Source organism: Chiloscyllium plagiosum, unplaced genomic scaffold (genome assembly GCF_037043375.1).
Source record: "Chiloscyllium plagiosum isolate Xiang-an unplaced genomic scaffold, Cpla_swu_hap1 HiC_scaffold_42, whole genome shotgun sequence".
Lineage (NCBI taxonomy): Eukaryota > Metazoa > Chordata > Chondrichthyes > Orectolobiformes > Hemiscylliidae > Chiloscyllium > Chiloscyllium plagiosum.
The window spans coordinates 47,714,726-47,737,137 of record NW_028270180.1 but is presented as its reverse complement, the minus strand read 5'-3'; the positions used below and the strand labels follow the sequence as shown (position 1 = coordinate 47,737,137).

Below are 22,412 nucleotides of genomic sequence, written 5' to 3'. Positions count from 1 at the left end.
AAGTGACCAAAGTCTGTTACTTTGACATCATTGATCTTCTTGGTTACCCCCTCAAAAAACTCAATCAATTTTGTGCGAAACCATGCTGATTATCCCGATTCATTCCTTGTATCTAAACATTCATATAAATCCTATCGTTTAGAATTGTACCAAACAACTTACCCCCGACCTTTATCAGACACAAACGTCTATCGCTCCCAGGCTTCTCCGTGAAGTCCTTTCTAAACAAAGGCACATGAGGCATCCCCGGGTCATTCGGTGCCCCACTCGTCATAATAGATGATAAAAATATTTCTACGAAAGTCCCAAAGTTATCTTTACCTAACTTCCCACAAGTGTCCGGGATACAGGAGATCAGATCCCAGAGAAATATCCAACTTTATATTTTCCAGGTCGTCCAACCCTACCCCTTTTCAATGTGAACTACTTTGAAAACATCAATATTTAGTTGTACCCGTTATGTCGTTCTCCATGGTGTAAACTGACGCGAAGTGAACATTATATGCCTCTTCATCTGCTGAGATTCAAGACAAAGGTGAGCACTTTCGTCTTAAAGTGGTCCTATTTGGTCTCAAGTTCTTAATTACTTGTAGATTCTCTTTAGACTATACTTAAATTTATGTTCTGATGACATCTCAGATCCTCGATTGACCTTTATGATGTCCTCCTTCAGAATGCCCCTCCACTCTTTATATCATTCAAGAGATTCACTTGAAACCATGTGTTTATATGGAAGCTGTCCCCTTTTTTAAAAAAAGTCTTATGACAAGGCGTAAATCTCAGCAATCAACATTGTTCTAACGGAAAACCAACAATGTGGAACCCGGCCATTCGGACCAAGAAGCCCTCACTAATCCTGCGAAGGGAATCACACCCAAACTCACATGTCTACACAATTCCTGTAACTCTTCATTTCCCATGACCAAAGAACGTCAGGCACACATCTTTAGTCTAAGGACGAATCTGCAAACTCCAAATACACAGTCGTCCAAAGTAGATATTGAACCAACATCGCTGAGACCGCAAGACATTAGTACTCACCACTGAGCCAGCCATTATAAACCTCCTATCCACCACTCAAAACTTATAATCACTTAGATATGGGGCCTAGACCTGCTCCTAATGTTCCAAATTCATCTGTCCAGAGCCTCCTATTGACTGAGGTGTAAACCTCTGCCCGTGCTTTCCTATTCGCTTGAACTGAACTCCTGAATTGTATTTGCCTTCCTAAACACCAACTGAAACTGCATGTGAAACATAAGAGAAAATTGAACTTTGAATTCTTTCTGCTTTCAGAAAATTGTTTGTGCCTCTACTCTTACCACCAAACATATGACCGCACACTTTTCCACAAAGTATCGCAACTGCAACTATTTTTTCAAAGCACTCAGTTTATTAATGTCATTCTGCCGCATGCCCGCTTCAACAATAAGATCTGCACTTCCACCTTTCATTGTGTCTTCTTCAAATGGAGCAACAACACCCTCAATTCCTTTGAATGGATCCTTCATACATAATGTGAATAGCTGTGTTGCCAACACTGACTCCTGCTGAACTCCACTAGTCACGGGCTGCCATCCTGGAGAAGACGCCTTTACCCAACTGTCTGCCTTCTGCCAATCAGCCAAAACTCAATCCATGTCCTCTTCTTTAGCAGTTTGCCGTATTGCATCTTGACATATGTCTGTGGAAATTCAAGCTGGTCACCTCCACAGGCTTGACTTCGTCTAACTTGCTCATTACCTACTCAAAGCATTTAACACAAAGCTGAATTATTTGATTGTTATCTAGAATATTCCAACTTTGATTCCAGGCCTGAATGTGAAGAACAACAATGTTCAATTGCTGTTGCGATATGTAAACACTACGCTGCCTTAGTAGGGTCGATGAGTGAGTGAATTCCTTCCCTCGTTGGGATCCTCTATTCTCTCAACAGGGTCGATGACTGACCTAACTGTTTTGCTCACATGGAGCAGGTAAATGCTTGCGGCCAAATGCAAACCAGATGGTGTACTGAGAGTTGAGATGATCGCTTGAACCTATTCCTGGAGTAGGTTCCTTGAAACGTCTCTCACAATTCGAAAATATCGATGGGAAATCAGTTCTACAGAGACTAGAGAGCACATCCCACAGGCTACATAGTTGATAGGTCTCTCCACAATGTGATGACGTTCATGATGAACTGTCCACAGGAAAGTTTATAATGATTACTGTCTTTATTCAGTGTGAACAGGTTGAACACACGTAAGTATTCAGGAAATTGTGCAGCACCTCCCTCATTCATGGCATTTACAAAGACCTGTTAATATTGCGAGAAAGGTGATGAGCCATGCGGTCGCTCGGACTTTGCAGCAGGGTCCCACAGATTTGGAATTGGAGAGGTCTCTATTCCGGGTGAGCACGTGGGTCAGACGTCAGGTCTCTATATATCTTAATGAACTCGTATTTATGTCAGCAAATTTCTCAGAGATGAAGCACAAAGAGGTTTGATAACATTTTCCAAAGTCCGGAGAGAGAAAGGTTTCACATTAGTATGAGCATCGCGTTCGGTTCTCCAATCGCAGGACTTTTTAAAGCATTTTCCGCAGTTCAGACACTGAAATCGTTTCTCATCATATTGAACGAGCAGGTGTCGCAGCAGGTCAGTGACAGAGTGAATCCCTTCCCACACTCTGAGCAGGTGAATGGCTTGTTCCTGGTATCATTGCGTCCGTGGGATTTCAGCTCAGACAGGGAAATGAATCCCTACATTTCCAGTCATTCCTCACTATGACTGCAATTGAGATGTGTAAGTCTGATGACAGGTAAAAACCTGGTCCACACGCACAATAAGTGAACGACTTATCTCACACTATTACCAGAGCTTTTTCCTTTCACGTTCGAAATCTGATCAAGTTGTATTTGGGATAGAATTCGTGGCTTCATCAGATTATGGTGGAGGGGTTGATCTCTAAATCTACCCCTTCTAATCTCCTGCGAAATTGATGTGATCCCAAAATGTGAGTGTGAAACCGTCTTTCAAAAGACTCTAGAATCTGTCTGAAGATATGGCTTGAAGGTAAGGGATTTTCGACACTAAGAATTTGACAAGAACTTTGTCAGAATCTTTCATGCACACAACTTCCACCACAGGGAACGAGCAGGTCAGCAGGTGGATATGAACACGATCGCCTCCGTGTTCCCTCCAGGTCAAACATTGTCCTGGCATTTCTGACATACAGTCCTGATGGAGCAAACATTTCTTACAAGTCAATCATTGCAAAACTGAGGCCTCTGACTTCAGTCCCCAGCTCAAAATCCACTACCTCTCCACTGAGTCGAAAGTGTGATGCTGGAAAAGCGCAGCAGGGCAGGCAGCAACGAATGAGCAGGACAATCGATATTTTGGACACGAGACTTCATCAGGAAAGAGGCTTGTGAACCGAGGGGATACAGACACAAATGGAAGCAGGTGGGGTGGGACAAGGTAGCGGAGAGTGTGCTAGATTGACGGAGGTGGGGATAATGATGAAAGGTCGCAGCGCAGGCTGGAGCAGATAGGTGGGATGGAAGATGTACAGATAGGACAGTTCATGAGAGCGGCGGAGGCCCTGGACCTGAATGAATTTGGCTGTGTGGAAGGGAGAGTTGACTGTTTAGCCAGAGGCCAGTGGTGTTGTTTGGTGCGGGTGTCCCGGAGATGTTTTCCAAAGCGGTCTGTAATGAGGCATCCAATTTCCACAATGTCGAGGAGACAGCAGAGGGAGCAATTGTTACAGTAAATGACATGCGTGGAAATGCAGGTAATCTTCTGATGGACATGCAAGGGTCTTTCGGTCCTTTGACAGAATTAAGGACGGATGTGTGGGTGGATGTTTTGCAAATACCGTGTAGGAATGAGAAGGTGCTGGGAGAGGAGTGTGGTTTTGTGGTAGCGTGCACTTTGTAAGGGAGTGGAAGAGGGAATGATCTTTATAGAAAATGGATAGGGGTGGGGAGGGAAGCACATCTTAATTGTTGGGGTTCATTTGCAGCTGACGGAAATACCGGAGGATGACATGATGTCTACAGAGGCTGCAAGATTTTAAAGTGTTGAAGAAAGAAGTTATGTCCTCGTCATATTTGGAGGGATGGGTTTTGGGATTGGGGTTGAGGGAAGTGAATGAGATGAGCTGGAAGGCATCATCGACGACGTGACAGGAGAAAATGCGTCGCCACTGATTTAAATTTCTCCCTGGCATTGGTTTGAGTCTCAACAGACACGTCATTACCATGGTGACATCCTTCAACTCGTGATGTGTTATTAACCACATATCCCCATCATCACCATGTCAGCCGACTTGCACCTCATTAACATCATAAACTCTTCCACGTCTCTGCCCTTCTGCAGCTCAAACGCTAAACCATTCGTTTGGACGACACGGTCAGAATACACTTCGATCCGTTCTTTCAAATTCCCTCCCTGCTCTGGTGCTAGTGGAGCAATGGATAGAAAGAGAGAGGAGTTGAGCACGTGGCTACACTGATGGTGCAGCAGGGAGCGTTTTGGATTCTTGGATAATTGGGGCTCTTTCTGGGGTCGGTGGGACCTGTACAAGCAGGATGATATTCATCTGAACCAGAGGGGTACCAATATCTTTGGGTGGGGGCGGGAAATTCGCTAAGGCTATTGGGGTGGGTTTAAACTAATCCAGCAGGGGGATGTGAACCAAAATTGCAGTTCAAGTATAGAAATTTTTGATAGTAGGGAGGTCCAGAATCTTGCTGGGCGCAAGATGGCACCAGCAAGCAAGAATTTGGTTTGGAGTGTGTCTGCTTCAATGCCAGGAGCATCCAGAATAAGGTGGACGAACTTGCAGCTTGCATTGGTACCTGGGAATTCGATGTTGTGGCCATTTCGTAGACATGCACAGAGCAGGGACAGGAATGGTTGTTGCAGATTCCAGGATTACAATAAGAACAGAGAAGAAGGTAAAAGAGGGAGACGTGTGGCTGTGTTGGTCAAGGACAGTATTACAGTTGCAGAAAGGATATTTGGGTCTCGTCAACTGACGTAATATGGGCTGGAGTTAGAAACAGGAAAGGAGAGGTCACGCTATTGGGAGTTTTCTACAGGCCTCCGAATAGTTCCAGAGATGTAGACGAAAGGATAGCAAATATGATTTTCGATCGGAGTGAGGGAGAGAGGGTAGTTGTCATGGGGGACTACAACTTTCCAAATATTGGCAGAAAACACTATAGTAAGATTACTATAGATGGGTCAGTTTTTGTCCACTGTGTGCAGGAGGGGTTCCTGACACAGTATGTAGACAGGCCAACAAGGGGCGTGGTCACATTAGATTCGGTAATGGGTAATGAGCCCGGCCAAGTGTTAGACTGGGAAGTAGGTGAGCACTTTGGTGATAGAGATCACCGTTCTGTTGAGTTTACTATTGTGATAGATATAGATAGGTGTATACCACTGGGCAAGAGTTACAGCTAGGGGAACGTCATTTATGATGCGATTAGGCAGGATTTAGGAAGCATAGGATGGAGAAGGAAACTGCAGTGTAGGCACATTAGAAATGTGGAGCTAATTCAAGGAAATGCTACTGTGTGTCCTTGATAAGTATGAATCTGTCAGGCAGGGAGAAATCTGTAGAGCGCGGGAGCCGTGGTTTATGAAGGAAGTAGACTGTCTGGTCAAGAGGAAGAAGAAGGCTTATGTTAGGATGAGATGTGAAGGCTCATTTAGGGCGCTTAATGGTTGCAAGGTAACCAGGAAAGACCTAAAGAGAGAGCTCAGATGAGCCAGGAGACGACGTGAAAAGTTGTTGGCCGATAGGATCATGCTTAAACCGAAGGCTTTTGATATGTATTTAAGGAATAAAAGAATGACGAGAGTAAGATTAGGGCCAATCAGGGACATTAGTGGGAAGTTGTGTGCAGAGTCAGTGGAGATAGGGGAAGCACCAACTGAATACTTTTCAACAGTATTCAGTCTAGAAAACGGCAATGTTGTCGAGTAGAATACTTAGATACAGGCAACTGGACAAGGTGTGATTGAGGTTCACAAGGAGGAGGTATTAGAAATCCTGAAGAGTGCAAAAGTAGATATGTCCCCTGGGCCGGATGGGATTTATCCTAAGATCCTTTGGGAAGCCATTGGGATGATTGCCGAACCTTTGGCATTGATTTTTAAATTGTCATTGTCTACACGAATAGTGCCAGAAGACTGGAGGATAGCAAATGTGGTTCCCATGTTCAAGAATGGGAGTAGAGACAATCCTGTTTATTATAGACCAGTGAGCTTCACTTCACTTGTTGGTAAAGTGTTGGAAAAGGTTATAAGAGATAGGATGTATAATCATCTAGAAAAGAATAATTTGATTAGGGATAGTCAGCATAGATTTGTGAAGGTTACGTCGTGCCACAAAAACCTTATGGAGTTCTTTGAGAAGGTGACCAAGCAGGTAGATGAGATGATGTTGTGTATATGGATTTCAGCAAGGCGTTCGATAAGGTTCCCCGCAGTAGGCTATTGTAAAAAATCCGGAGGAATGGGATTGTTGGAGATAAAGCAGTTTGTGTCAGTAATTGGCTTGCTGAAAGAAGACACAGGGTGGTAGTTGTTGGGAAATGTTGCTCCTGGAGTCCACTTAACAGTGCTGAGCCGCAAGGATCGCTGTTGGGTCCACTGCTGTTCGTTTTATAAACGACGTGGATGAGGGCGTAGAAGGGTGTGTTAGTACGTTTGCAGATGACACTGAGGTTGGTGGAGTTGTGGATAGTGACGAATTACGTAGAAGGTTGCAGCGAGATATAGATAAGCTGCAGAGCTGGGCTGAGAGGTGGCAAATGGAATTTGTTGCGGACAAGTGTGAGGTGATTCACTTTGGTCAGAGTAAGAGAAATGCAAAGTATTAGATTAATGGTAAGATTCCTGGTAGTGTCGATGAGCAGAAAGATCTCGGTGTCCAGGTACACAGATCCTTGAAAGTTGCCAGCCAGATTGACAGAGTTGTTAAGAAGGCATACAGTGTTTTAGCTTTTATTAATAGAGGGATCGTGTTCTGGAACCATGAGGTTATGCTACAGATGCACAAAATTCTAGTGCGGCCACACTTTGTGTATTGTGTACAGTTCTGGTCACCGCATGAGAAGAAGGATATGGAAGCTTTGGAAAGGGTGCAGAGGAGATTTACTCGGATGTAACCTGATATGGAGGGAAAGTCTTACGAGGAAAGGCTGCGGGACTTGTAATTTTCTCGATAGAGAGAAGAAGGTTGAGAAATGACTTAACAGAGACATATATTACATTCAGATGGTGAGGCAGGGTGGATAGGGAGAGCCTTCTTTCAAGAATGGCGACAACCAGCACGAGGGGGCATAGCTTTAAATTGAGGAATGATAGATAGAGGACAGGTGTCAGAGGTAGTTTATTTACTTAGAGAGTAGTAAGGGTATGGAACGCTTTGCCTGCAGCGGTAGTAGATTCCCTAACGTTAAGTACATTTAAGTCGTCATTGGACAAGCTTATGGACGTTCATGGAATAATATAGGTAAGGTGGTCTTCAGATCGGTACACAGGTCGGCGCAACATCGAGGGCCAAAGGGACGGTACTGCGCTGTAATGTTCTATGTTCTATGCTCTAACTCCCTCAGCTTCTGTTCAAGGGTGCACTTGCGTTCTGTTCACTGTTTCATTGTTCATTATCTGAATGACATTTTTACCAACGCCCATTTTCCCACTCGTGCAATGCGGCCTTCGCAGCTTTATCTTTCCACACGGGCTCCCTCATGGTGGAAGGGAAAGAGTTGCAGGTTATTCACCCAATGATTTAATCCGGATGTCTTCCAATACCTCCTCTGCATGTGGGTGTACTCACAACAAGGGTTGCTCAGCCATCACTGGGCAGCTAAATTTCAAAGGTTTCATCATTTTCTACAAATCTCTTGACTGTCTTCCCTCTATGTATCACTGTCATGTCGTCCAGCCCACTCAAGAGCAAACGGAGCTGGTCAATAGTATGTCAACCCAGCCAGCGGACACGACACCCGGGATTATGTTTCAAAGTGCTCCCTCAGATATTCTGCATTCCCTCGAATTTCAACCTCCAAAACATGTTCGATTTGAACTGTTTCACGTTTGGTGCCTAAACGTCATCTGCCAAAGCCATAAATTATGAAATCCCATCGCTATGTTAATCGCACAGGGCTATAGGAAAGGAATTACTCACCAATTGATGAAGAAAAACTGTAATACATGCTGAAATCAAGGACAATTAATTGGTATTAACACTACAACGTGCCTTTTTCATAATAGAAACTTCAAAACTTTTCCTCTGTGTGAGTTTAAACAAATGTTGACCCCTGTCACATTATGAGATATTTGGAAGCTGACAAAGTGTTATAACAAACAAGCGATCAAAGAAGTGGGTTTCAAGTCGTATTTTGTCACACAAAACGAAGCTTGTATCACAAAACCGATTTGACAAAATTTGTTCTGCTCGAGGTCATCATCTTTTGTCAGTCTCAAGACGTTAGTGCTTCCTTAACTCAGTGGTTCGAGCCCTGGTTTCGTAAACCAGGAGTTGTAGCCTCCATTCTCACGGCAGTCTTGCTGAATTTTCTTACAACTATTGCAGCAAGCATCCGAAGGTGCGTTCTATATGTTGTTAGGAAATATTTTTGAAGGAACAGCTGGAAGTCATTTTTTTACGCAGACCTGGCCTCATCTGTTTCAGTTTGGAAGTCCACATCCGTGTTTTTCTTTCGAGGAATATGAGAATGACAAGCTTCTGATGCGAAGAATGCCTTTGTTTGGCAGGAAGAACAACGTGACTCAATAGAAGCAGTAAAGTAATGGTGAAACAGTGCAGGACGAAAACGAACAGGGATGCGGCTGTGTGCTTCCGTTCCTTATGGAGAAACAGGAATGTGCTGGAATCCAAATTAAACAGATAGGAGGCTGGAAGAGCATAGCTAGCCAGGCTGCCCCAGAGGTGGAGAAATTAACGTTTAGCAGGTTCCAAATATTCACGATTGGGGCAGTCTTAGAAGGACAGCCTCCTGCCAGTTTACCTATGTAAACAGAAACGGGTTTTAAAGCTAATAGTGAACAAAGAAGAGGCCAGACTGTTCAATTCTTCATTTTATGGAAATTGGGCTCTCCTGAGTCCTTCGTCACTATCAAAAGATGTGTCTGTATAGTTCCCTCTATGGGTCAAAATGAGGTTCAGTTCTCCCGCAGGTCAGGAACAAATGTGACGATATCTGACTTCAGTCCCTATCGCTGGTTCATTTGAGATTAAAACTTTGCATAGAAAGTCTGATTGAAATGAACACTTCAGACGTCAGGCTGTGGGCCAAGTCTTGGTATCTGGAAACGAGAATGGATGGATGTTTAATGACTGGCACTGACATAATGTATTATTCTGTGCTGTAAAAGAACGGTGTCACGAACATTCTTTTTTGATAGAAATTTCTCATCGCTGGAAAAGAAAGCTGTGCTGCTGAGAGAAGATACAAGTGCACACGCCGTCCTTCCTGGTCGGCTAATGGTTACGATGCAGCGCTATCACCGCTGTGGTTTGGGTTCATTTCTTGGTCAGGAAATCAGGATTTATTGTTCCTAATAAGGGCAACAACAAAAGTAGAGCATCTTTGACAGGAATCGCATTTCAAACGCGTCGGCATGTGCCTTGCAATATTGTACAGGGCCGCAAGTTGGCTCACTGGTTATCACTGCTGCCTCACTGCGCCAGAGATATGATTTGCCTACAACAAGGTCGACTGTCAGTAAGGTGCCTTATTCAGGAGCAAATGAAGAGAAAAAGGGTAAAGTATTGCTCTGTGAGGGTTAATCCCTGGAGGATTGGTGTGCATTTCTTGCAGCGAATAGTCAGTTTCTGAACATTAGGCATTCTATGTTCCCTTACTGTGTTGCTTGAGCAAATGTTCAGAAAGGAGAGAAAAGTGAGGAAAAACGGTCACTTCCCAGTCAGGGATTGATACATAATGCGACAACTAACGGATTCACTTTTGAAAGAATTAGCTTCCATTTTCACTACGTTGGTCATGGCAGTATACAGCATTCGAGCGGGCTTTAATTTGTTGTATAGGACCCAGCATCCTTTCTCAACATGAACAATACTGGAATATAAAGAGATAATAAAAGACATGGATAGCGATGACTGCAATGAAAAGTCGTCAGGAAGAATGGACAGTGTTTACTTGGAAAGAAGAAAATGGAAAGGAACCCATCGATGTAGTGAGGGATAATGACATTTGAAAAGTCAAGGCGGGGTTTCATGGCGTGGTGGAAAAGACGAATAGATCATGTGGTGTGACACCAGGTAAAATCGAGTTGTGTCCATATGGAAGGGTTCCAGGTGATGTGAGTTTGGTCGGAGTTAACAGGAGGGAAATTCTCTCATTCGTATGGATCTATATCTAGAGTTTAGAAATTCAAAACCAGGGATGAATGATAAAGGGAAGTTTGGAGCACGTTTTATTTTCCTTGTACAGCTATTGCATTTGACAGACAGACAAGTTCGGGAATTCGTGGTGCGCTGTGACACCAAAGCATCTGCTTCTTTCCTGTCTTTGAACCGAGCCGCCTGCGCAAGGAATGCAAATGCGGTACTGCTTTTCGTGGAAGGATCAGAAGGCGGTAACTACACTCTCAACAGAATGGCATATGATCAGAACCAGGTTGGAGAAAAACTTAACAACGCTTTGCACTGTAATTAAATGGAATTGCATTACATTTCACTCCCAGAGCAGATTTGTTCAAGCAAATTCGAAGGCAGGTTTGCAGATGGGAAAGCAAGCAAGAAAGCTCAGCTCTTGTCCATGTAAAAGGCTGCAGCTGAAGAACAAAGCAGTTTCCGCCCAGTTTCGAACTGGGGACTTTTCGCGTGTTAGGCGAACGTGATGACCATTACACTACAGAAACAAGCCGCCGCCGCCAGTGCGGCGAATCAGTGGCGTCCAGCACTGAAAGTTGAATCCGTTCTACGTTTCACCTTTCTGTTTCCAATATTTCGTTGTTGTCCAGCGTAATTGACATCATGAAAACGTAAAAAAAAAGACACTTTAAATTGATGACAAAATATAGACAAAGATGTCGTCGATGTTTGGACCGTAGGGCGAGGTGGAATAGGCTGGGACGACTTTCCCTGCAGCGTAAAAGCTGCGACATGACCTTATGGAAGGGTGGTAAACTGAGTATTTACGTGTTTTACCCAAGTTGGTGTGAGTTGAAAACTCGACAGCATAGCTTTAAGGTGAGTGGGCTGAAAGTGACAAAGGACCTGAGGCACATTTCCCACAAAGAAGGTTATGTTTGGAATGATCTACCAGAGGAAGTGGAGCAGGCTATTACACTCAGAAAATTGCAAAGGAAATCGGGTGAGTTTCTGGATAGGATGCATTTAGAGGGATTGTGGCCAAATGCTGGGGAACGGGACTTGTTTAATTTTGGCTATGGGGTGAGCATGGTCGAGGTCCACCGAAGTATCTTTTTCCACGGTGTACCCCAATAACGTCGTGTTGCTTCCACCAGCTTTAAAGGATTACTTTTTAGCGGAGTTGGCCATCGCAGTCTGTGGCACAATCATTTAGTCTGTTCGACTGCTCACGGGAAAGGTAGTATTGTGAAACACTGCAGAAACGAACGACTTCCTTACTTTAGCTCCGACTGACCATACTCTGTGAAATTTTCCCAGATCCTCAGCTGAGAATTTTTGCTGTTGGAAGTTACCTCAGAAACCCTGTTAAATCGAAATGTATTGAGCGAATCGCAAAACAGAAAGCATTTAACACGGAACACAAACAAACTGGCATATCTCATGCATTTTCAGACACAGAGATGCATGAATGCTAAATGTGATACAGTCCGAGGGCATGAGTCATAAAGTAATCTCACAACTAACAACAGGGCATTTCCAAACGACTCTTTCAAAAAGCTCAACTTGCCTGGGATGGCAGAACTGTTTGCGATTTTCCGAGCGGGAGGCGAACACGATCATGACAGTAGAGACATTTTGAAATATTTGGCAGTATCCCACACCACAGTTAGTTCCCTGGGAAGCAAACCCCTTTTACTTTTGTTTTCAACATCAATATACAGTGGGCACCGAAACAGCATTTTAACAAGCTGCAGCGTTGGAGTTGATCAGCAGAAATGGCAGTGGTGGGATTCGAACCCACGCCCCTTTCGAGACTGGAACCTGGATCCAGCGCCTTAGACTGCTCGGCCACACTACCAGCCGGCTGCACCTTCTTATTTTCTTGTATTTCCAATTGTGCTCCTGCATAACAACAGATGCAAAGTCACATGATAAGGGTTCCATGATTCCTCTCGGACTCGCACAGCTGCTGGGATGTCCTCTCAGACTGGCACAGCTACAATGTCAATTTCGCAGCAGATATTGATAGCCCATCAATCCAGACAAAAATCAATGGTAAACTGAGTCTATCTTCTCAGACTCTTTTCAGCTACAAATGTATCTGTGAGTGCTTAAGAATATGGGTTCGCTTATGATTTGGTCAAATAACCATGAGCTGCTTGACATTACTGCAATTTCGAATCTCGCTTTGCTAAATGATTTCACCCATTGCTCGAAACAGGACGACTTTCACGTTTACACGGAACACCAAACACACCGGACTACAGGGAAAATGCACAAACCTGAGCAGGCCGTAATCCACATCATACCGTGCAGCATAGTTTCAGTCACTGTGTCTGTTTTTTTTTTCAGAATAAGAGTCCCAAAGAATGTTCTCCACCCGAAAACCGGAGGTAACATTACAATCCGAGAACGACAGATCACATTGTGAGGATGCTCTGACCTCGGAGCCAGTTCTAGAAGCGACTTTCCTTGCCTTTTACCTTAACCGTGCAATGTGCTGCAGAGATGTTCACACCTGGACATGAGCCACATGGATACCAACTGCGTTGGAAACCTATGTGGGAATCGACGACAAGCGACTCGATAAATTTTGTTAAATTCCATGGTGCTTTTTAGAAATGCAGTTTCTGTTCACCTCAATCAAAACGGCAGTTTCTGAACATAGTAACAGAAGTCACAAGGTAATTACCTCACCGCACCCCCCACTCCGGAAGAGGTGCTAACTGCCCTTGAGTGCTTTTTGTTCTCGATGTGAAGAGCTTTCACGCCTGAGTCACCTTCACGTCTCTGGTTGCTGAGTGAATCACAAAGAAGGAATTTCACCAGAGCTGCAACTGCCTCACTTCTCCACTCGCCCTCCCCGTTTACATTTTCCTGCTCGTCAGTAATTTAAAGAAAACCAAATGGATGCGATGTCATTCTGTAGCCTCTCTGTCGATTCCTCCGTTTCAGTTCCAACATGACTTAGATCTCGGGGCGGACCTTAATACTAGCGACGCTATGAATGCGCAAGTCGAAAGGTTCCTCTGAGAGTGCAATTTCTTTCATTGCTGTTGCTGATTGAATGAGCCACTAACGTGCGAATTGCTCCAAAACATGATTCAGGATATCTGGTGCCAATTCTCGCACGTTGAATCACGATTGACAGCTTCCAAATGAGGTCTTTCTGAGACGACCTTGGGGTACATTTGACAAACAGACAAGTTCAGGAATTCGTGGTGCGCTGTGACACCAGAGCATCTGCTTCTTTCCTGTCTTTGAACCGAGCCGCCTGCGCAAGGAAGGCAAATGCGGTACTGCTTTTCGTGGAAGGATCAGAAGGCGGTAACTACACTCTCCAACAGAATGGCATATGATCAGAACCAGGTTGGAGAAAAACTTAACAACGCTTTGCACTGGAATGAAATGGAATTGCATTACATTTCACTACCAGAGCAGATTTGTTCAAGGAAATTCGAAGGCAGGTTTGCAGATGGGAAAGCATGCAAGAAAGCTCAGCTCTTTTCCATGTAAAAGGCTGCAGTTGAAGAACAAAGCAGTTTCTGCCCAGTTTCGAACTGGGGACCTTTCGCGTGTGAGGCGAACGTGATGACCACTACACTACAGAAACAAGCCGGAGTCGGCAATGCTGCGACTCTATGGCGTCCAACACTGAAAGTTGAATCCGTTCTACGTTTCACCTTTTTGTTTCCAATAGCTCGTTGTTGTCCAGCGTAATTGACATCTTGAAAACGTAAAAAAAAAGACACGTTAAATTGATGACAAAATATAGACAAAGCTGTCGTCGATGTTTGTACCGTAGGGCGAGGTGGAATAGGCTGGGACGACTTTCCCTGCAGCGTAACAGCTGCAACATGACCTTATGGAAGGGTGGTTAACTGAGTTTTACCCAAGTTGGTGTGAGTTGAAAACTCGAGAGCATAGCTTTAAGGTGATTGGGCTGAAAGTGACAAAGGACCTGAGGCACATTTCCCACAAAGAAGGTTGTGCGTGTTTGGAATGATCTACCAGAGGAAGTGGAGGAGGCTATTACACTCAGAAAATTGCAAAGGTAATCGGGTGAGTTTCTGGATATGATGCGTTTAGAGGGATTGGGGCCAAATGCTGGGGAACGGGACTTGTTTAATTTTGGCGATGTGGTGAGCACGGATGAGGTCCACCGAAGTATCTTTTTCCACGATGTACCCCAATTACGTCATGTTACCGGCTTTAAAGGATTACTTTTTAGCGGAGTTTGCCATCGCAGTCTGTGGCACAAACATTTAGTCTGTTCGACTGCTCACGGGAGAGGTAGTATTGTGAAACACTGCAGAAACGAACGACTTCCTTACTTTAGCTCCGACTGACCATACTCTGCGAAATTTTCCCAGGTCCTCTGCTGAGAATTTTTGCTGCTGGAAGTTACCTCAGAAACCCTGTTAAATCGAAATGTATTGAGCGAATCGCAAAACAGAAAGCATTTAACACGGAACACAAACAAACTGGCATATCTCATGCATTTTCAGACACAGAGATGCATGAATGCTAAATGTGATACAGTCCGAGGGCATGAGTCATAAAGTAATCTCACAACTAACAACAGGGCATTTCCAAACGACTCTTTCAAAAAGCTCAACTTGCCTGGGATGGCAGAACTGTTTGATATTTTCCGAGCGGGAGGCGAACACGATCATGACAGTAGAGACATTTTGAAATATTTGGCAGTATCCCACACCACAGTTAGTTCCCTGGGAAGCAAACCCCTTTTACTTTTGTTTTCAACATCAATATACAGTGGGCACCGAAACAGCATTTTAACAAGCTGCAGCGTTGGAGTTGATCAGCAGAAATGGCAGTGGTGGGATTCGAACCCACGCCCCTTTCGAGACTGGAACCTGGATCCAGCGCCTTAGACCGCTCGGCCACACTACCAGCCGGCTGCGCCTTCTTATTTTCTTGTATTTCCAATTGTGCTCCTGCATAACAACAGATGCAAAGTCACATGATAAGGGTTCCATGATTCCTCTCGGACTCGCACAGCTGCTGGGATGTCCTCTCGGACTGGCACAGCTACAATGTCAATTTCGCAGCAGATATTGATAGCCCATCAATCCAGACAAAAATCAATGGTAAACTGAGTCTATCTTCTCAGACTCTTTTCAGCTACAAATGTATCTGTGAGTGCTTAAGAATATGGGTTCGCTTATGATTTGGTCAAATAACCATGAGCTGCTTGACATTACTGCAATTTCGAATCTCGCTTTGCTAAATTATTTCACCCATTGCTCGAAACAGGACGACTTTCACGTTTACACGGAACACCAAACACACCGGACTACAGGGAAAATGCACAAACCTGAGCAGGCCGTAATCCACATCATACCGTGCAGCATAGTTTCAGTCACTGTGTCTGTTTTTTTTTCAGAATAAGAGTCCCAAAGAATGTTCTCCACCCGAAAACCGGAGGTAACATTACAATCCGAGAACGACAGATCACATTGTGAGGATGCTCTGACCTCGGAGCCAGTTCTAGAAGCGACTTTCCTTGCCTTTTACCTTAACCGTGCAATGTGCTGCAGAGATGTTCACACCTGGACATGAGCCACATGGATACCAACTGCGTTGGAAACCTATGTGGGAATCGACGACAAGCGACTCGATAAATTTTGTTAAATTCCATGGTGCTTTTTAGAAATGCAGTTTCTGTTCACCTCAATCAAAACGGCAGTTTCTGAACATAGTAACAGAAGTCACAAGGTAATTACCTCACCGCACCCCCCACTCCGGAAGAGGTGCTAACTGCCCTTGAGTGCTTTTTGTTCTCGATGTGAAGAGCTTTCACGCCTGAGTCACCTTCACGTCTCTGGTTGCTGAGTGAATCACAAAGAAGGAATTTCACCAGAGCTGCAACTGCCTCACTTCTCCACTCGCCCTCCCCGTTTACATTTTCCTGCTCGTCAGTAATTTAAAGAAAACCAAATGGATGCGATGTCATTCTGTAGCCTCTCTGTCGATTCCTCCGTTTCAGTTCCAACATGACTTAGATCTCGGGGCGGACCTTAATACTAGCGACGCTATGAATGCGCAAGTCGAAAGGTTCCTCTGAGAGTGCAATTTCTTTCATTGCTGTTGCTGATTGAATGAGCCACTAACGTGCGAATTGCTCCAAAACATGATTCAGGATATCTGGTGCCAATTCTCGCACGTTGAATCACGATTGACAGCTTCCAAATGAGGTCTTTCTGAGACGACCTTGGGGTACATTTGACAAACAGACAAGTTCAGGAATTCGTGGTGCGCTGTGACACCAGAGCATCTGCTTCTTTCCTGTCTTTGAACCGAGCCGCCTGCGCAAGGAAGGCAAATGCGGTACTGCTTTTCGTGGAAGGATCAGAAGGCGGTAACTACACTCTCCAACAGAATGGCATATGATCAGAACCAGGTTGGAGAAAAACTTAACAACGCTTTGCACTGGAATGAAATGGAATTGCATTACATTTCACTACCAGAGCAGATTTGTTCAAGGAAATTCGAAGGCAGGTTTGCAGATGGGAAAGCATGCAAGAAAGCTCAGCTCTTGTCCATGTAAAAGGCTGCAGTTGAAGAACAAAGCAGTTTCGGCCCAGTTTCGAACTGGGGACCTTTCGCGTGTGAGGCGAACGTGATGACCACTACACTACAGAAACAAGTCGGAGTCGGCAGTGCTGCGACTCTATGGCGTCCAACACTGAAAGTTGAATCCGTTCTACGTTTCACCTTTTTGTTTCCAATAGCTCGTTGTTGTCCAGCGTAATTGACATCTTGAAAACGTAAAAAAAAAAGACACGTTAAATTGATGACAAAATATAGACAAAGCTGTCGTCGATGTTTGTACCGTAGGGCGAGGTGGAATAGGCTGGGACGACTTTCCCTGCAGCGTAACAGCTGCAACATGACCTTATGGAAGGGTGGTTAACTGAGTTTTACCCAAGTTGGTGTGAGTTGAAAACTCGAGAGCATAGCTTTAAGGTGATTGGGCTGAAAGTGACAAAGGACCTGAGGCACATTTCCCACAAAGAAGGTTGTGCGTGTTTGGAATGATCTACCAGAGGAAGTGGAGGAGGCTATTACACTCAGAAAATTGCAAAGGTAATCGGGTGAGTTTCTGGATATGATGCGTTTAGAGGGATTGGGGCCAAATGCTGGGGAACGGGACTTGTTTAATTTTGGCGATGTGGTGAGCACGGATGAGGTCCACCGAAGTATCTTTTTCCACGATGTACCCCAATTACGTCATGTTACCGGCTTTAAAGGATTACTTTTTAGCGGAGTTTGCCATCGCAGTCTGTGGCACAAACATTTAGTCTGTTCGACTGCTCACGGGAGAGGTAGTATTGTGAAACACTGCAGAAACGAACGACTTCCTTACTTTAGCTCCGACTGACCATACTCTGCGAAATTTTCCCAGGTCCTCTGCTGAGAATTTTTGCTGCTGGAAGTTTCCTCAGAAACCCTGTTAAATCGAAATGTATTGAGCGAATCGCAAAACAGAAAGCATTTAACACGGAACACAAACAAACTGGCATATCTCATGCATTTTCAGACACAGAGATGCATGAATGCTAAATGTGATACAGTCCGAGGGCATGAGTCATAAAGTAATCTCACAACTAACAACAGGGCATTTCCAAACGACTCTTTCAAAAAGCTCAACTTGCCTGGGATGGCAGAACTGTTTGCGATTTTCCGAGCGGGAGGCGAACACGATCATGACAGTAGAGACATTTTGAAATATTTGGCAGTATCCCACACCACAGTTAGTTCCCTGGGAAGCAAACCCCTTTTACTTTTGTTTTCAACATCAATATACAGTGGGCACCGAAACAGCATTTTAACAAGCTGCAGCGTTGGAGTTGATCAGCAGAAATGGCAGTGGTGGGATTCGAACCCACGCCCCTTTCGAGACTGGAACCTGGATCCAGCGCCTTAGACCGCTCGGCCACACTACCAGCCGGCTGCCCCTTCTTATTTTCTTGTATTTCCAATTGTGCTCCTGCATAACAACAGATGCAAAGTCACATGATAAGGGTTCCATGATTCCTCTCGGACTCGCACAGCTGCTGGGATGTCCTCTCGGACTGGCACAGCTACAATGTCAATTTCGCAGCAGATATTGATAGCCCATCAATCCAGACAAAAATCAATGGTAAACTGAGTCTATCTTCTCAGACTCTTTTCAGCTACAAATGTATCTGTGAGTGCTTAAGAATATGGGTTCGCTTATGATTTGGTCAAATAACCATGAGCTGCTTGACATTACTGCAATTTCGAATCTCGCTTTGCTAAATTATTTCACCCATTGCTCGAAACAGGACGACTTTCACGTTTACACGGAACACCAAACACACCGGACTACAGGGAAAATGCACAAACCTGAGCAGGCCGTAATCCACATCATACCGTGCAGCATAGTTTCAGTCACTGTGTCTGTTTTTTTTTTCAGAATAAGAGTCCCAAAGAATGTTCTCCACCCGAAAACCGGAGGTAACATTACAATCCGAGAACGACAGATCACATTGTGAGGATGCTCTGACCTCGGAGCCAGTTCTAGAAGCGACTTTCCTTGCCTTTTACCTTAACCGTGCAATGTGCTGCAGAGATGTTCACACCTGGACATGAGCCACATGGATACCAACTGCGTTGGAAACCTATGTGGGAATCGACGACAAGCGACTCGATAAATTTTGTTAAATTCCATGGTGCTTTTTAGAAATGCAGTTTCTGTTCACCTCAATCAAAACGGCAGTTTCTGAACATAGTAACAGAAGTCACAAGGTAATTACCTCACCGCACCCCCCACTCCGGAAGAGGTGCTAACTGCCCTTGAGTGCTTTTTGTTCTCGATGTGAAGAGCTTTCACGCCTGAGTCACCTTCACGTCTCTGGTTGCTGAGTGAATCACAAAGAAGGAATTTCACCAGAGCTGCAACTGCCTCACTTCTCCACTCGCCCTCCCCGTTTACATTTTCCTGCTCGTCAGTAATTTAAAGAAAACCAAATGGATGCGATGTCATTCTGTAGCCTCTCTGTCGATTCCTCCGTTTCAGTTCCAACATGACTTAGATCTCGGGGCGGACCTTAATACTAGCGACGCTATGAATGCGCAAGTCGAAAGGTTCCTCTGAGAGTGCAATTTCTTTCATTGCTGTTGCTGATTGAATGAGCCACTAACGTGCGAATTGCTCCAAAACATGATTCAGGATATCTGGTGCCAATTCTCGCACGTTGAATCACGATTGACAGCTTCCAAATGAGGTCTTTCTGAGACGACCTTGGGGTACATTTGACAAACAGACAAGTTCAGGAATTCGTGGTGCGCTGTGACACCAGAGCATCTGCTTCTTTCCTGTCTTTGAACCGAGCCGCCTGCGCAAGGAAGGCAAATGCGGTACTGCTTTTCGTGGAAGGATCAGAAGGCGGTAACTACACTCTCCAACAGAATGGCATATGATCAGAACCAGGTTGGAGAAAAACTTAACAACGCTTTGCACTGGAATGAAATGGAATTGCATTACATTTCACTACCAGAGCAGATTTGTTCAAGGAAATTCGAAGGCAGGTTTGCAGATGGGAAAGCATGCAAGAAAGCTCAGCTCTTGTCCATGTAAAAGGCTGCAGTTGAAGAACAAAGCAGTTTCGGCCCAGTTTCGAACTGGGGACCTTTCGCGTGTGAGGCGAACGTGATGACCACTACACTACAGAAACAAGTCGGAGTCGGCAGTGCTGCGACTCTATGGCGTCCAACACTGAAAGTTGAATCCGTTCTACGTTTCACCTTTTTGTTTCCAATAGCTCGTTGTTGTCCAGCGTAATTGACATCTTGAAAACGTAAAAAAAAAAGACACGTTAAATTGATGACAAAATATAACAAAGCTGTCGTCGATGTTTGTACCGTAGGGCGAGGTGGAATAGGCTGGGACGACTTTCCCTGCAGCGTAACAGCTGCAACATGACCTTATGGAAGGGTGGTTAACTGAGTTTTACCCAAGTTGGTGTGAGTTGAAAACTCGAGAGCATAGCTTTAAGGTGATTGGGCTGAAAGTGACAAAGGACCTGAGGCACATTTCCCACAAAGAAGGTTGTGCGTGTTTGGAATGATCTACCAGAGGAAGTGGAGGAGGCTATTACACTCAGAAAATTGCAAAGGTAATCGGGTGAGTTTCTGGATATGATGCGTTTAGAGGGATTGGGGCCAAATGCTGGGGAACGGGACTTGTTTAATTTTGGCGATGTGGTGAGCACGGATGAGGTCCACCGAAGTATCTTTTTCCACGATGTACCCCAATTACGTCATGTTACCGGCTTTAAAGGATTACTTTTTAGCGGAGTTTGCCATCGCAGTCTGTGGCACAAACATTTAGTCTGTTCGACTGCTCACGGGAGAGGTAGTATTGTGAAACACTGCAGAAACGAACGACTTCCTTACTTTAGCTCCGACTGACCATACTCTGCGAAATTTTCCCAGATCCTCTGCTGAGAATTTTTGCTGCTGGAAGTTACCTCAGAAACCCTGTTAAATCGAAATGTATTGAGCGAATCGCAAAACAGAAAGCATTTAACACGGAACACAAACAAACTGGCATATCTCATGCATTTTCAGACACAGAGATGCATGAATGCTAAATGTGATACAGTCCGAGGGCATGAGTCATAAAGTAATCTCACAACTAACAACAGGGCATTTCCAAACGACTCTTTCAAAAAGCTCAACTTGCCTGGGATGGCAGAACTGTTTGCGATTTTCCGAGCGGGAGGCGAACACGATCATGACAGTAGAGACATTTTGAAATATTTGGCAGTATCCCACACCACAGTTAGTTCCCTGGGAAGCAAACCCCTTTTACTTTTGTTTTCAACATCAATATACAGTGGGCACCGAAACAGCATTTTAACAAGCTGCAGCGTTGGAGTTGATCAGCAGAAATGGCAGTGGTGGGATTCGAACCCACGCCCCTTTCGAGACTGGAACCTGGATCCAGCGCCTTAGACCGCTCGGCCACACTACCAGCCGGCTGCGCCTTCTTATTTTCTTGTATTTCCAATTGTGCTCCTGCATAACAACAGATGCAAAGTCACATGATAAGGGTTCCATGATTCCTCTCGGACTCGCACAGCTGCTGGGATGTCCTCTCGGACTGGCACAGCTACAATGTCAATTTCGCAGCAGATATTGATAGCCCATCAATCCAGACAAAAATCAATGGTAAACTGAGTCTATCTTCTCAGACTCTTTTCAGCTACAAATGTATCTGTGAGTGCTTAAGAATATGGGTTCGCTTATGATTTGGTCAAATAACCATGAGCTGCTTGACATTACTGCAATTTCGAATCTCGCTTTGCTAAATTATTTCACCCATTGCTCGAAACAGGACGACTTTCACGTTTACACGGAACACCAAACACACCGGACTACAGGGAAAATGCACAAACCTGAGCAGGCCGTAATCCACATCATACCGTGCAGCATAGTTTCAGTCACTGTGTCTGTTTTTTTTTTCAGAATAAGAGTCCCAAAGAATGTTCTCCACCCGAAAACCGGAGGTAACATTACAATCCGAGAACGACAGATCACATTGTGAGGATGCTCTGACCTCGGAGCCAGTTCTAGAAGCGACTTTCCTTGCCTTTTACCTTAACCGTGCAATGTGCTGCAGAGATGTTCACACCTGGACATGAGCCACATGGATACCAACTGCGTTGGAAACCTATGTGGGAATCGACGACAAGCGACTCGATAAATTTTGTTAAATTCCATGGTGCTTTTTAGAAATGCAGTTTCTGTTCACCTCAATCAAAACGGCAGTTTCTGAACATAGTAACAGAAGTCACAAGGTAATTACCTCACCGCACCCCCCACTCCGGAAGAGGTGCTAACTGCCCTTGAGTGCTTTTTGTTCTCGATGTGAAGAGCTTTCACGCCTGAGTCACCTTCACGTCTCTGGTTGCTGAGTGAATCACAAAGAAGGAATTTCACCAGAGCTGCAACTGCCTCACTTCTCCACTCGCCCTCCCCGTTTAC

At 44.7% G+C, this 22,412-nt stretch overlaps 4 non-coding genes across 4 annotated transcripts; all 4 read right to left on the bottom strand.

The window, feature by feature from the left end:
* Positions 1-13,913: 13,913 nt before the first annotated feature.
* trnav-cac (transfer RNA valine (anticodon CAC)) lies at positions 13,914-13,986 on the bottom strand. Its single transcript has one exon. It is a non-coding gene; the product is annotated as a tRNA-Val (tRNA).
* A 1,219-nt stretch (positions 13,987-15,205) lies between these two features.
* On the bottom strand, positions 15,206-15,287 carry trnal-cag (transfer RNA leucine (anticodon CAG)). Its single transcript has one exon. It is a non-coding gene; the product is annotated as a tRNA-Leu (tRNA).
* A 2,974-nt stretch (positions 15,288-18,261) lies between these two features.
* On the bottom strand, positions 18,262-18,343 carry trnal-cag (transfer RNA leucine (anticodon CAG)). The gene has a single exon. It is a non-coding gene; the product is annotated as a tRNA-Leu (tRNA).
* Positions 18,344-21,317: 2,974 nt separating this feature from the next.
* trnal-cag (transfer RNA leucine (anticodon CAG)) lies at positions 21,318-21,399 on the bottom strand. The gene has a single exon. It is a non-coding gene; the product is annotated as a tRNA-Leu (tRNA).
* Between the last annotated feature and the right edge of the window lie 1,013 nt (positions 21,400-22,412).